The sequence below is a fragment of the Anolis carolinensis genome, chromosome 4 (genome assembly GCF_035594765.1).
Source record: "Anolis carolinensis isolate JA03-04 chromosome 4, rAnoCar3.1.pri, whole genome shotgun sequence".
NCBI classification, from domain to species: Eukaryota; Metazoa; Chordata; class Lepidosauria; order Squamata; family Dactyloidae; genus Anolis; species Anolis carolinensis.
This window is the reverse complement of record NC_085844.1, coordinates 202,189,705-202,201,875: the sequence shown is the minus strand read 5'-3', so window position 1 is coordinate 202,201,875 and position 12,171 is coordinate 202,189,705. Positions and strand designations below refer to the sequence as shown.

General features: G+C 40.4%; 1 protein-coding gene across 11 annotated transcripts in view; it reads right to left on the bottom strand.

Moving 5' to 3' along the window:
- Positions 1-5,845: 5,845 nt before the first annotated feature.
- The window catches only part of LOC103279811 (C4b-binding protein), a 30,621-nt gene continuing 24,295 nt past the window's right edge, over positions 5,846-12,171 (bottom strand). For 7 of the 11 annotated variants that reach the window (XM_062978631.1, XM_062978629.1, XM_062978620.1 and 4 more), the window contains 2 exons: positions 8,095-8,278; positions 5,846-7,847 (listed from right to left, as the gene is read on the bottom strand). The gene's annotated coding sequence lies outside the window, so the exon portion shown is untranslated. The remainder of the gene's footprint in view (positions 7,848-8,094; positions 8,279-12,171) is intronic. The other 4 variants (XM_062978622.1, XM_062978624.1, XM_062978623.1 and 1 more) reach the window with 2 other exon arrangements.

Genomic DNA, 12,171 nt, shown 5'->3' with positions numbered 1-12,171 from the left:
TATCTGGAATTCCCCAGTCTTCTGGGTTTTATTCTTATTTTCTGTCCTGATTTTAGAGGTTTTTTTAAATAATAATAATAATAATACTGGCAGCCAGATTATGTTCATGTTCATGGTTTCCTCCTTTCTGTTGAAATTGTCCACATGTTTGTGGATTTCAATGGCTTCTCTGTGTAATCTGACAAGCGGAAAGGAGGAAGCCATGAAAATTATGAGCACCCACTCGGATGCGCATAAAAATAACAACGGCAATGAATCTGTAACAGGTTAATACATCAAAGTAGAAAGCATTTTTATGGTGCAGAAGCAAACTGATGAGCCTGGGAAGGGATTCAAGATATAACTGAAAAGGAATTTAGAACTCCTGTCTATCCAGCCGGCATATGAGGAATTGCCTGTTGGTTTGTGGGTTGCTGCGGCTACCATCCAAGAATGATTTTCCACCTTGAGTGGCAATGTTTAATTTCCTGGTTGACAACTGCTGGGCTGCTCTGAAATATCAATTGGGCCAGAAGGATACGTGAATCAGAAAATGGAAGAGCTAACAGATATGAGCAGAACAGGGAGAGCACTCAAGTCCACAGTTCTTGACAGCCAAACCATGACTTTAGAGCCCTTCCAGACAGGCACTGTATTTCAGGATCTGATCCAAGGTGTTCTACTTTTAACTGGATTACATGAGTCCACACTGCCAGATAATCTGAGATAAACATAAAACCTGGGTTCAGATCCTGGAATATAGGGCCTGTCTGGAAGAGCCCTTGCATATGATTCCTTCACAGGATTATTACCTCCCATTTCCTTGAATTCTATCTGTTGCTCATCCTCCATAATGATTTACTGTTCCAGTCAATTACTATTGCCAACATCAATTGATGAAGTATGAGAGTGATACATGAATCCTGCAATTGTCTTTCTTGCTTTTAAAAAAACTAAATACCATGGTTCCCTGAAAATAAGACAGTGTCTTATATTAATTTTTGCTCTCAAAGATGTGCTAGATCTTATTTTCAGGGGATGTCTTATTTTTCCATGAAGAAGAATTCACATTATTGTGGAACAAAAAAATGAACATTTATTATATACTGTACAGTAGTTTGTCATCACAAACCAGCATAACCAGACAAACTGAATCCTATCAAGATTTTCTTGTTACTACCATTATTTCCGTGTACAACAATCTATGGTACATACATTTACCAATCCTGTATTATTTATTTATTTACATTACTTTTACCCCGCCTTTCTGTCCTAGGAGACTCAAAGCGGCTTACAGTAAATAGGCAAAAATTCACTGCCTAAAAACAATGTAAAAACAACAATTCATATAAAACAATCTACAAAACAACAGTTCATATAAAACAGATACCATTACAAAATAAAAACACATTATATAAAAATTTTAAGAATGTCCAAGATTAAAATCCATTCATCCAGAATCCTCAAGTCTCTGTACAGATCATGTAAAGGCCATGTTCTCATTCATTAAAAGCTTGTGTGCACAACCATGTCTTTAAGGCTTTCCTGAAGCCTAGGAGAGTTGGTATCTGCCGTATGTTGCTGGGGAGGGTGTTCCACAGCCGAGGAGCCACCACCGAGAAGGCCCTGTCCCTCGTTCCCACCAGCCTTACCTGCGAGGCTGGTGGAGAGAGCAGGGCCTCCCCCGATGATCTAAGAGTTCTAGAAGGCTCATAGGGGGAGATACGTTCGGACAGGTAAGATGGGCCAGAACCATTTAGGGCTTTGTAGGTCAAAACCAGCACTTTGAATTGGGCTCGGTAGCATATCGGCAGCCAGTGGAGCTGACTCAACATGGGAGTAGTATGCTCCCTGTAAGCCACTCCTGTTATTAGTCTGGCTGCCGCCCGTTGTACTAGTTGGAGCTTCCGAGCCGTCTTCAAAGGCAGCCCCACGTAGAGCGCGTTGCAGTAGTCCAAACGAGCTGTAACCAGAGCGTGGACCACCTTGGCCAAGTCAGACCTCCCAAGGTACGGGCGCAGCTGGCGCACAAGGCGGTGTTGTTTGATGGGCATGCTTCCAAAAAAAAAAAAAACTTTGCTAGGTCTTACTTTCAGGGGAGGCCTTATATTTAGCAATTCAGCAAAATTTTTGGGAAAACAAAGTAGTTACAGCAGTTAAATAAATACTGGTTGTAACAGAAAGTCTGGTCCTATCCCTTTTCAAGCAACATCGTGTTACTCAGTATGATGAATGAGCTGTTTAGGGAGTCAAGGGATCCTGATTCTTGGGAATAGTGAATTCATCTTTCAGGGTTTCCTATCCACCCCTCTTCATTTCCATAAACTGAACATTTGTGTTTTTATTTGAAGAGTTGAGCTTCTATCTTTACTCATGGGAGGTTAGAAATGTACAGAGAATATCTTTTGAAGGAACAGAAATTTTAAAAAATGAAAGGTTCCAGGTATCATGATACTACCGTGTAGTCTTCTTCTCTCTTTAGTCATCCCTTCTACCACATTTTGCGAAGAACGTTTCATAGTTCTATGTTTGAAATCAATATTTTTAAATTGTTTGAAAAGGAAATACATACAGATTCCAAAGTTTATTATGGAAGAATTTGGATTTCTTGTTGCTAATTGAAGACATATCAGTCTGAAGAAAGTATAGGTAAATGTAAAGGTTTTCCCTTGGAATTAAGTGTAGGCATGTCCGACTCTGGGGTTGGTGCTCATCTCCATTTATAAGCTGAAGAGCTGGCATTATCCATAGACACCTCCAAGGTCATGGCCAGCATGACTGCATGGAGCACCGTTACGTTCCTGCTGGAGCGGTACCTATTGATCTACTCACATTTGTATGTTTTTGAACTGCTAGGTTGGCAGAAGCTGGGGCTAACAGCAGGAGCTCATTCCACCCCTGGATTTGAACTGCCGACCTTTCAGTCGGCAAGTTCAGCAGCTCAGCAGTTTAACCCGCTGCGCCACCAGGGGCTCCGAAGAAAGTATATTTTATATTAAAAGAAATTAACAAAACTTGTATATTGCCATATTTAGAATGAACTTAAGAATAAATGTTTGTGTTTTTCCAAAATGATAAAATGTGGCCCTTGACAATTTACAGCTTGCTAAATATAAAAATCCAGGAACGCCAGTGGCATGTGCACATTATTCCTATAAAAGCAATTTACATTGCACTTGCACATGTTTGATTCATCTATATATATATAAATGTGTTTTTCCCATGGAGTAAACAACAAAACCACTGAACCAAATCACACCAAATTTGCCCACAAAAGATATAGTCATCTAATCTATGTTTTTCAAACAAAAAAACCTAGAAAAATAAAGTCCAAATTACAGAGGACGAGGAAGAGCCGTTCTCCCCCTGGCTGCCAGTCAGAAGGGTAGGCCCCGCCCCATTTAGCCCCCACCCCCTTCGTGTCATAGCAACCCCCTCAGCCACAATGGCCGAGGGTTCACTTAGGCCTCTTCCACACTGCCTATAAAATACTGTATAGATTATCTGATTTGAACTGGAATATATTGCAGTGTAGACTCAAGGCCCTTCCACACAGCTATATAACTCAGAATGCCAAGGCACATCAACTAGAGTATCTGCTTTGAACTGGATTATCTTGAGTCCACACTGCCATACCATCCAGTTCAATGTGGATTTTTTTTTACAGTTGTGTAAAGCGGCCTCATATAATCCAATTCAAAGCAGATAATATAAGATTATAAATATAATATATAATAACTACTGTGGTATAATAAAACAGAATATAATCTCTAAAATCAGGACAGTAAATAAAGAACAACACTCTGAAAATGGGAATTCCAGACAGGAAACAATCAGGGCCAGCTAGAACCTTCTAAGTCAGTAGTTCTTAACCTTCCTAATGCTGTGACCTCTTAATGCAGTTCCTCATGTTTTGGTGACACCCAACCATAAAATTATTTTCATTGCTACTTCATAACAGTAATTTTGCAACTTTTATGAACTGTAATATAAATATCTGATATGCAGGATGTATTTTCATTCACTGGACCAAATTTGGCACAAATACCTGATAGGCCCAAATTTGAATACTGGTGGAGTTGGGGTGGGGATTGGTTTTCTTATTTGGGAGTTGTAGTTGCTAGGATTTGTAGTTAACCTACAATCAATGAGTACTCTGAACCCAGCCCGCAATGGATCTGCACCAAACTTGCCACACTACCTACATGGCCAACATTAAATACTGTTGGGGTTGGGTGGGGAGCTGTTTTTTGAATTCTGGGAGTTGTAGTTCACCAACACTCAGAGAGCACTCTGTACCAAACTGGTGATGGAACTAGTAAACTTGCCACACATATCCAACATGCCAAATTTTGAATACTGGTGGGGTTTTGAGGAGATTGACCTCAGAGGTTGGGAGTTATAATTCACCCACATTGGCAGAGCAATGTGGACCTAACTGATGGATCTGGACCAAACTTGGCACAAATACCCAATATGACCAACTTTGAATACTGATGGGCTTTGGGGGGGGGGGTGTCATCTAACATGATGGTAACTGTAGTTCTCCCTGCATCCAGAGAACCCTATGATCCTCACCGATGATGGATCTGAACTAAACTGGGCACACAGACCCAATGTGGCCAACTGTGAATACAGATCGAGTTTGGGAGTAATTGACCTTGGCATATGGGAGTTGTAGTTCACCTGCATTCAAAGAACACTGAACCCAGCTGACAACGAATCTGGACCAAACTTGGCACACAAACCCAACATGGCCAACTGTGAATACTGGTGGGATTTGGGGAGGACTGAACCATGATTTTGGGAGTTGTGATTCACCCACATCCTTATGCATTTTCTAATGGGGGCATTAATAAAAAACAAAAGGAAATTCTGATTTTTTTCCTAATAAATAGTGTTACAAATTACTTAAGTTGGTTCTGCTGCTGCTGCTCCTCCTGATGCTGCTGGGCCACTCTCAGTCCCACGTTGTGCGGGCGCTTCCCGCCTGCCTTGAAGGGACTCGCTGACATGAGCCTGCCTCCAACCTCTGCCTCGCCAGCGCACTACATTGCCATGCGCTGAGCACATCTGCTCTCCCCTCCCCACTGGGAGTCTCAGAAACAGCCCTCCCCTTGGTTGAGAGGCTGGCTGAGAGGTTGGCCAATCACTGCAGGAGGGGGGCTTTTGGTGGGAGGATTTGCTGTCTGTTTCCAAAAAGTAAAAGGACAGGTAGAGAGATCTTCAGCCTTTTTTGCCAAAGGGGTTCCTAATACCATTAGAAATGTGTTTTCTGATGGTCTTTGGTGACCTCTGACACCCCCCTCGCGACCCCCATGGGTCCCAACTCCCAGGTTGAGAAACGTTGTTCTAAGTGGTGAAAGAAAATGCTCAGCATGGCTAGTATTGCCGTGCTGTTGTTCTTTTAACATAGGCTTAGAATCCCTCAAAAGGAATTCCATGTAAGTCATTTCACTTTCTATAGGAAGAAAAGTAGAGTTACAGGATGGAAATAAAAACTCCATGAAAAATGAATCTTGCAGCTCAACCCAAGTACAAGCCTGAAGTGTTACAAACTGATGTTTGTGCAAATCATAAGCATTTTGATAGTCTGGCATTCTCAAGTTATATGAGGAGTCTTCTTAAAGTAGCAAACATCTCTGTGATATAAAAGGTAATATGAAATTTCAATAATCTCAAAATCCATATAATTAATAAAAACAAAACTATTGAGACAGTTAGAAATTTTGGCAACATTCACCACCATCATTCTCTGTACACTGGCAATACAAATATTTCCCTTCACAAGAAAGACAGCTGCTCATATCTCTGGTCATTAGGATAGTAACCTATGCCTTCCACGGTGGAATGGATGGACAGATGGTGCAGATGAATCCATAATCACATTTATTGGAAAACAATCCATAAACACATTTATTGGAAAACATTTATTGTTGTGTTCTGTATCCATGACATAAGTCATGATAAGCAAGTTTACCTTATAGATGACCAGAGTAGATATATTAGATTAATTCAGAAAAGTGCAGAGTAAAAGACAATGGGCACATCTACACTGACCACTTAATACAGTCTTCAAAATGCCTGCATTACCCTAGATCAGCCCCGTGATGCAGCCAAATGCTCCACTGGAACTCAACCACATCCTGGCACAAGGACCTAGATACGCAGATGAGTTAGTTGGTAGGGAGCAGCTCTCCCCCTACTGGCATCTCTGCCTGTCACTCTATTTTCTCATGCTCTCCATGGTAAACCCAACTCCTCCATTTTCTTTTATTCTGTAAATTTTCTTATCTAGATATGTAGTTCTTTGATGAAAGTATTTAATAACATTTTAAAAACTTGACTCTGCTCCTGAATTGCTAAGCTCAATCATTCTACTGCTAGCACTAGAAGCTTCTGATCTGAACTGCTGCTGATTTACCATTTTTGAATGCTTTTTCCTTTTTGGAAATCACCCAGCAGGCTGATCCAGAGTAATGAGAGGCAAGGCCATCTTAACACTGACTTGACCTGTGGAATCCTTCACTATTGTTAACTGTGTCTCCATCTAAGGTAAAGGTAAAGCTAAAGGTTTTCCCCTGACATTAAGTCTAGTCGTGTCTGACTATGGGGGCTGGTGCTCATTTCCATTTCTAAGCTGAAGAGCCGGCATTATCCATAGACACCTCCAAGGTCATGTGGCCAGCATGACTGCATGGAGCGCTGTTACCTTCCTGCTGGAGCGGTACCTATTGATCTACTCACATTTGCATTTTTTCGAACTGCTAGGTTGGAAGAACCTGGGTCTAATAACAGGAGCTCACCCCACTCTCCGGATTCGAACTAGTGGCCTTTCGGTCAGCCAGTTCAGCAGCTCAGCGGTTTAACCCACTGTGCCACCAGGGGTTCCTGGCTCCATCTAAACTGATCATTTAATGCTGTTCAAAGCTAGTTTCAAATTGTGGCAGCTAGACAAAGAACACCCATGAAAGCACATGAATGAAAGCTCGTAATTTATACCAGTGCTCTGTAGTTTGTGTAATCAACATTCAAGCCTCAAACTGGTTCCAGGATTGTACGGTTAGTGCAGACCAGTTATGTAGTGATAAAAAACTCTGATAAGTTACAAGCATCCGATTAACATCCAACTCAGTTAAGAACGGGGTGAAACATCAAGAAGAGAAGAAATCTACCCCTAGGAAGGGAAATTCCTATTGGGAAAATGTGTCTCCACTGAAGCTTTAGCACCAATCATTGTTTCCACAAGCCAACTTTTTCAAAATCCAATCATCACAGGGACAGAAAGTGAGATGAAATCTTCTGAACGGGCATAGACAGCAAAATAAATTTCACTTTTTAAACTCTTCCCTATGCTAACTGAAACATATGCATACATATTTATTTGGCTGGAATTACACTTAAAATGTATTTGTTCTGACTTATATACAAATTCAACTTAAGAACCTACAGAACCTATCTTGCTTGTAACGTGGGGACTGCCTGTAATGTTTGAGACTGTTACTGTGGACCAGTGGTGTGGTGATAACTGTAACAATTGTGAGTATATTCATCTGTAGGACAACATATGAGAATAATGGCAATGGATGTCTGCCATAACAGCACTGGTATTTATCTGTGTGTGAAAGAGGCATCAGGATAGTGATTGCTAAGAAGCACTAGACACTTTAATCCCGTGTAATGTACACTACACCATATGTACAATTTTAATTTATGTATTGTCGAAGGCTTTCATGGCTGGGATCACAGGGTTGTTGTATGTTTTCCGGGCTGTATGGCCATGTTCTAGAAGTATTCTCTCCTGACGTTTCGCCCACATCTATGGCAGGCATCCTCAGAGGTTGTGAAGTAATTTATGTATGTAGTCTCTGAAAGGCAAACAATGCTTTATTAAGAAATACTTATCTACATGACAGAGTGTCGTTTCAAAAATATTGTATATATTTCTTGATCCTATTAATTGTTTGACTCGCTGAATATGAGGACAGGCTTGCCAAAAGATGAGCAAATTTTAAAGGATTAAATTAGCAGAGCAAATCATTTCCACATAGCATTTAATTTTCAATACAGTAAGACCAGTGTAAGTGCAAAACCTATCCTTACAGTTTCACCTACCCATGCTCAGGGGAAATTGTCTCTCTAGGAATTCACAAGGTCCTCCAGGTGATTCTATGGTATTTTTCCCTCAGAATTTACTACAGAGATGTGTTGGAGGGTCTAGCAAATTCATATAGAGGATACCTCTCAAGCAGCCTCTAGGTCCTCCAATGCAACTCCACTGGAAGCTGGAACCGGAAGCCTGGGAATTGAATGACATTCAGTTGTCTCCAAGTGACTACAATCCAATAAGAAATGCATCCCTTGTAAATACATCAACCTTAGGCCCCTTTTGCACAGCTATATAAAATCCACACTGAACTGGATCATATGGCAGTGTGAACTTAGATAATCCAGTTCAAAGCAGATATTGTGCATTATCTGTCTTGATATTCTGGGTTATATTGCTGTGTGAAAGGCCCTTCGTGTATTGAAGATTATTAGATTGATTCAAAATATTTTTTGATATAGAAGGCATTGTACAGCATGTGAACAAGACTGATTTTTCATAGAAAAGATTATGATTTGTGCAAAGACAGGGAAACTATGTTATATTTTTCCTTGCATGTACATTATACGGTCACACATTAAATACACATTTATAATGATGAGAATACCTAAGTAGAGAAATGCTATAACTTCACAACATGGTGGCATTAAGTAACTTTGAAAGGAAATAATACATTTTAACTGAAGTTTAACCCAGAAGTCTTTTTTGATTATTTCTAACATTCAATAACCAAAACCATAGCTATTATGAGTTAATTGAAGGAACACTATTTAACAATTTTTCTAATTATTTTCTGAATAAAACATCAAAACCAGAAGATCCTTAAAAATAAAAATGAGTGAAAGGGAGCTTTTCTATTAATATTTAATTATTAGTAACCAGGGCTCTATGCCTTTGTAGGTGGGGATCAAAACTTGGCCTTGCACAAGGACAAAGTGCTTCTACACATGTTGGCAGTGATCTGGTTGCTTTTATTAACTATTTGACAGATACTGGAAGATCTTTCATATCAGCTTGAACATTCCTAACATTCATCATTCATCAAGTTTGATTTATGTTTGTCAGACACTGCAAGAAGTACTTTCACAACAGCTATTTGTGCCTACTCACAGCTGGATTTTGATTATTTGGACATATATTGTTAAAATACCACAAATCTTTCATTCTAAGACACACTGTCTTCCCCATATACACTTTTCTAAAAATGGTATACATCTTGGAACTACGTGTTCTATATGTATAAATAAAGCTTTATTTGGTACTGTTCCATTATCTGGGCAGAGGGCACTAGGGGCACTAGAGAGACGATAGCCCACTAAATTGGAGGGAGGAGTTGAAGGAGGAAAATCATTTCCCCGTTTTTGCTAGTTTTGCTCCCTCCCCACTTCTCATATCATAAACGAGGGGTTTCCATAATGGGGACATGGTTGGGGGGAATAACCAGAAAACAGGGAGAAATCGTTTTTCTCCTTCAACCCACCCTCCACCCCCATAAAACGGACTATCCTTCTCTCTCTAGGTTCTCAACGTGGGGTCCCCAGATGTTTTTGGCCTGCAACTCCCAGAAATCCCAGCCAGTTTACCAGCGGTTAGGATTTCTAGGAGTTGAAGGCCAAAAACATCTGAGGACCCCAGGTTAAGAACCACTGCCTAGTGCCTGCTGGTGGCCTCTGCCCGGATAATGAAACAATATCCTTTTTTTGTTGGTGATAGTGAAATTAATATGCATCTTATAATCAAAGGCATTTCAAAATCAAAGAAATACAACAATTCTTTATTTGGTATTCATGTTAAATCAATCAACAAATGCACAAATACACGATAAGCAACATCTGACTCGAGCAGTAAATGTGTGACAACATACGATAAGGATATGCTGAGTTTTATAACTATAAGTAAAACTAAGCCAATGATGCAAAAAGCCAGTGCAGTTGTGTCTCGATTCCTTTGGATAAGTTGGATATGATTAGAAAGAAAAGGGCCACAGAGCAACTTTCTGTAAAGTAGAGCACCTGTGTTCCTAATGGTTGTGTAAACGGGTGGCATTTAGCAGATATCATTTGTTAACTGGTTGCTTTTAATATATCAAACCTTATCATAATTGGTTTATTTCTTATCTTAAAAATAAGCTTGCCTAAAACATTTGAGGGGAGGGGATATAGTGGAATTTCCTTTCTATTCTCCTAGGAGCATGGAGTATTTTGAATTTTAAAAATAAGCTGATATGGAAAATAAACATCACCTAAATATTGTTATGTAATAAACCATATAAAACTTTTATTTTTTGTACAAAAGCTATAAATGTTTTCCTGAACATATTTTACATTATATTTCTCACTATTGGATGACTGTGTACTTCCAAATATATCTCTGATTAAATACTGTTCAATCTCTTATCACTAGCTTTGAAATATAAGTCAATGAAATAACCTGGAGATAATATCTAATCCTGGAGTGATATTTAAAACATTCTAAAATAAGATTTGCAAAAAATGAGAAGACAGCTATAGCACAGTTGCCAGGTCTTTTGTATTTGCAATTTCTCATCACAGAAAGTCTACTAAATAGATCTGGGGTAGATCATAAATGCACGTTTTTGATAGTCTGATACACATCAGTCGCAGTCTATAGGAAAAGCCATCCTCTTGCAATAAGATTTTTCTGACATTTTAAAAACTAATTTATTCCATTACTCTTTTTAACACAGTGTTGTGATTATGAAGACTCACTGTCACTTTGTATGCTATCTGTTACTATTGCATTACTTTTTGTTAGTGTTTTGTTAAAGACTAATGCTCATTTGGTAATCAAAACATAAACAGTTCATATCAAAATGACTTAAAAATGATAGAAAGAAGAAGCCATTAACTTTGTTCTTTCTTGTTATTTTTGCAATGCTGCTTGTTGCCTCCTGTTTCCCCAAAAATAAGACAGTGTCTTATATTAATTTTTGCTCCCAAAGATGTACTAAGTCTTATTTTCAGGGGATGTCTTATTTTTTCATGAGGAATTCACATTTATTGTTGAACAAATAAGAGAACATTTATTATATACTGTAGAGTTGTCATCACAAAACAGTATAACCATACATCTGCTTTGAAGTGGGTGACATGAGTCTAAACTGTCATAGGTTTCTGAATCCAGAATATCTGTTTTGAAGTGGGTGATATGAGTCTAAACTGTCACAAAATCCAGGTTTCTGAATCCAGATTATCTGCTTTGAAGCGGAGTAGGGTATTTGCTTTGAAGCGGATGATATGAGTCTAAACTGTCATAGAATCTGTTTCTGAATCCAGGTTATCTGTTTTGAAGCAGATGATATGATATCTGCTTTAAAGTGGATGATATGAGACTAAACCAGGCCTGGGCGAACTTAGGCCCTCCAAGTGTTTTGGACTTCAACTCCCACAATTCCTAACAGGCTATCAGCTGTTAGGAGTTGTGAGAGTTGGAGTCCAAAAACACCTGGAGGGCTAAAGTTGGCCCAGGCCTGGTCTAAACTGTTACAGAGTCCAGGTTTCTGACTCGAGATGCTCTGTTTTGCCTGGATGGTATGAGTCTACACTGCTACATAATCCAGTTTGAAGCAGACAAGCTGGATCCAGACTGTCGGGGGAGATGGGGCTAAGGCCTGGCACAAGAGAAGCCCAGCCCACGAGGGGCTCAAAGGGGGCGAAAGACCTGAACATCCGGCCCCCTCCCTCCCACCCCGGCTCCCTGGGAGGCCCAGCCCCACACACTCAGCTCGCCCTTGTTGGATTTCTCCCAAGTCTTCATCCACTCAGCAGGGAGCTGTTGCCGCTGCCATCTTCCCCATCTGGTGTTGGAAGCGCCCGGATGTACGAGCGGCAGGCAGGCAAGCAAGAAGGAGCCCGCTGTGCCTTCCTCGCTGACGGCACCTCCATCGAGGAAGGCACGGAGGGCCCCTTCTTGCTTGCTTGCCTGCTGCTCATACATCTGGACGCTTCCAACACCAGATACGGAAGATGGCAGCGGCAATGGGGATGCACTCCCTGCTGAGTGGATGAAGACTTGGGAGAAATCCAGCAAGGGCGAGTTGGGTGTGCGGGGCTGGGCCTCCCGGG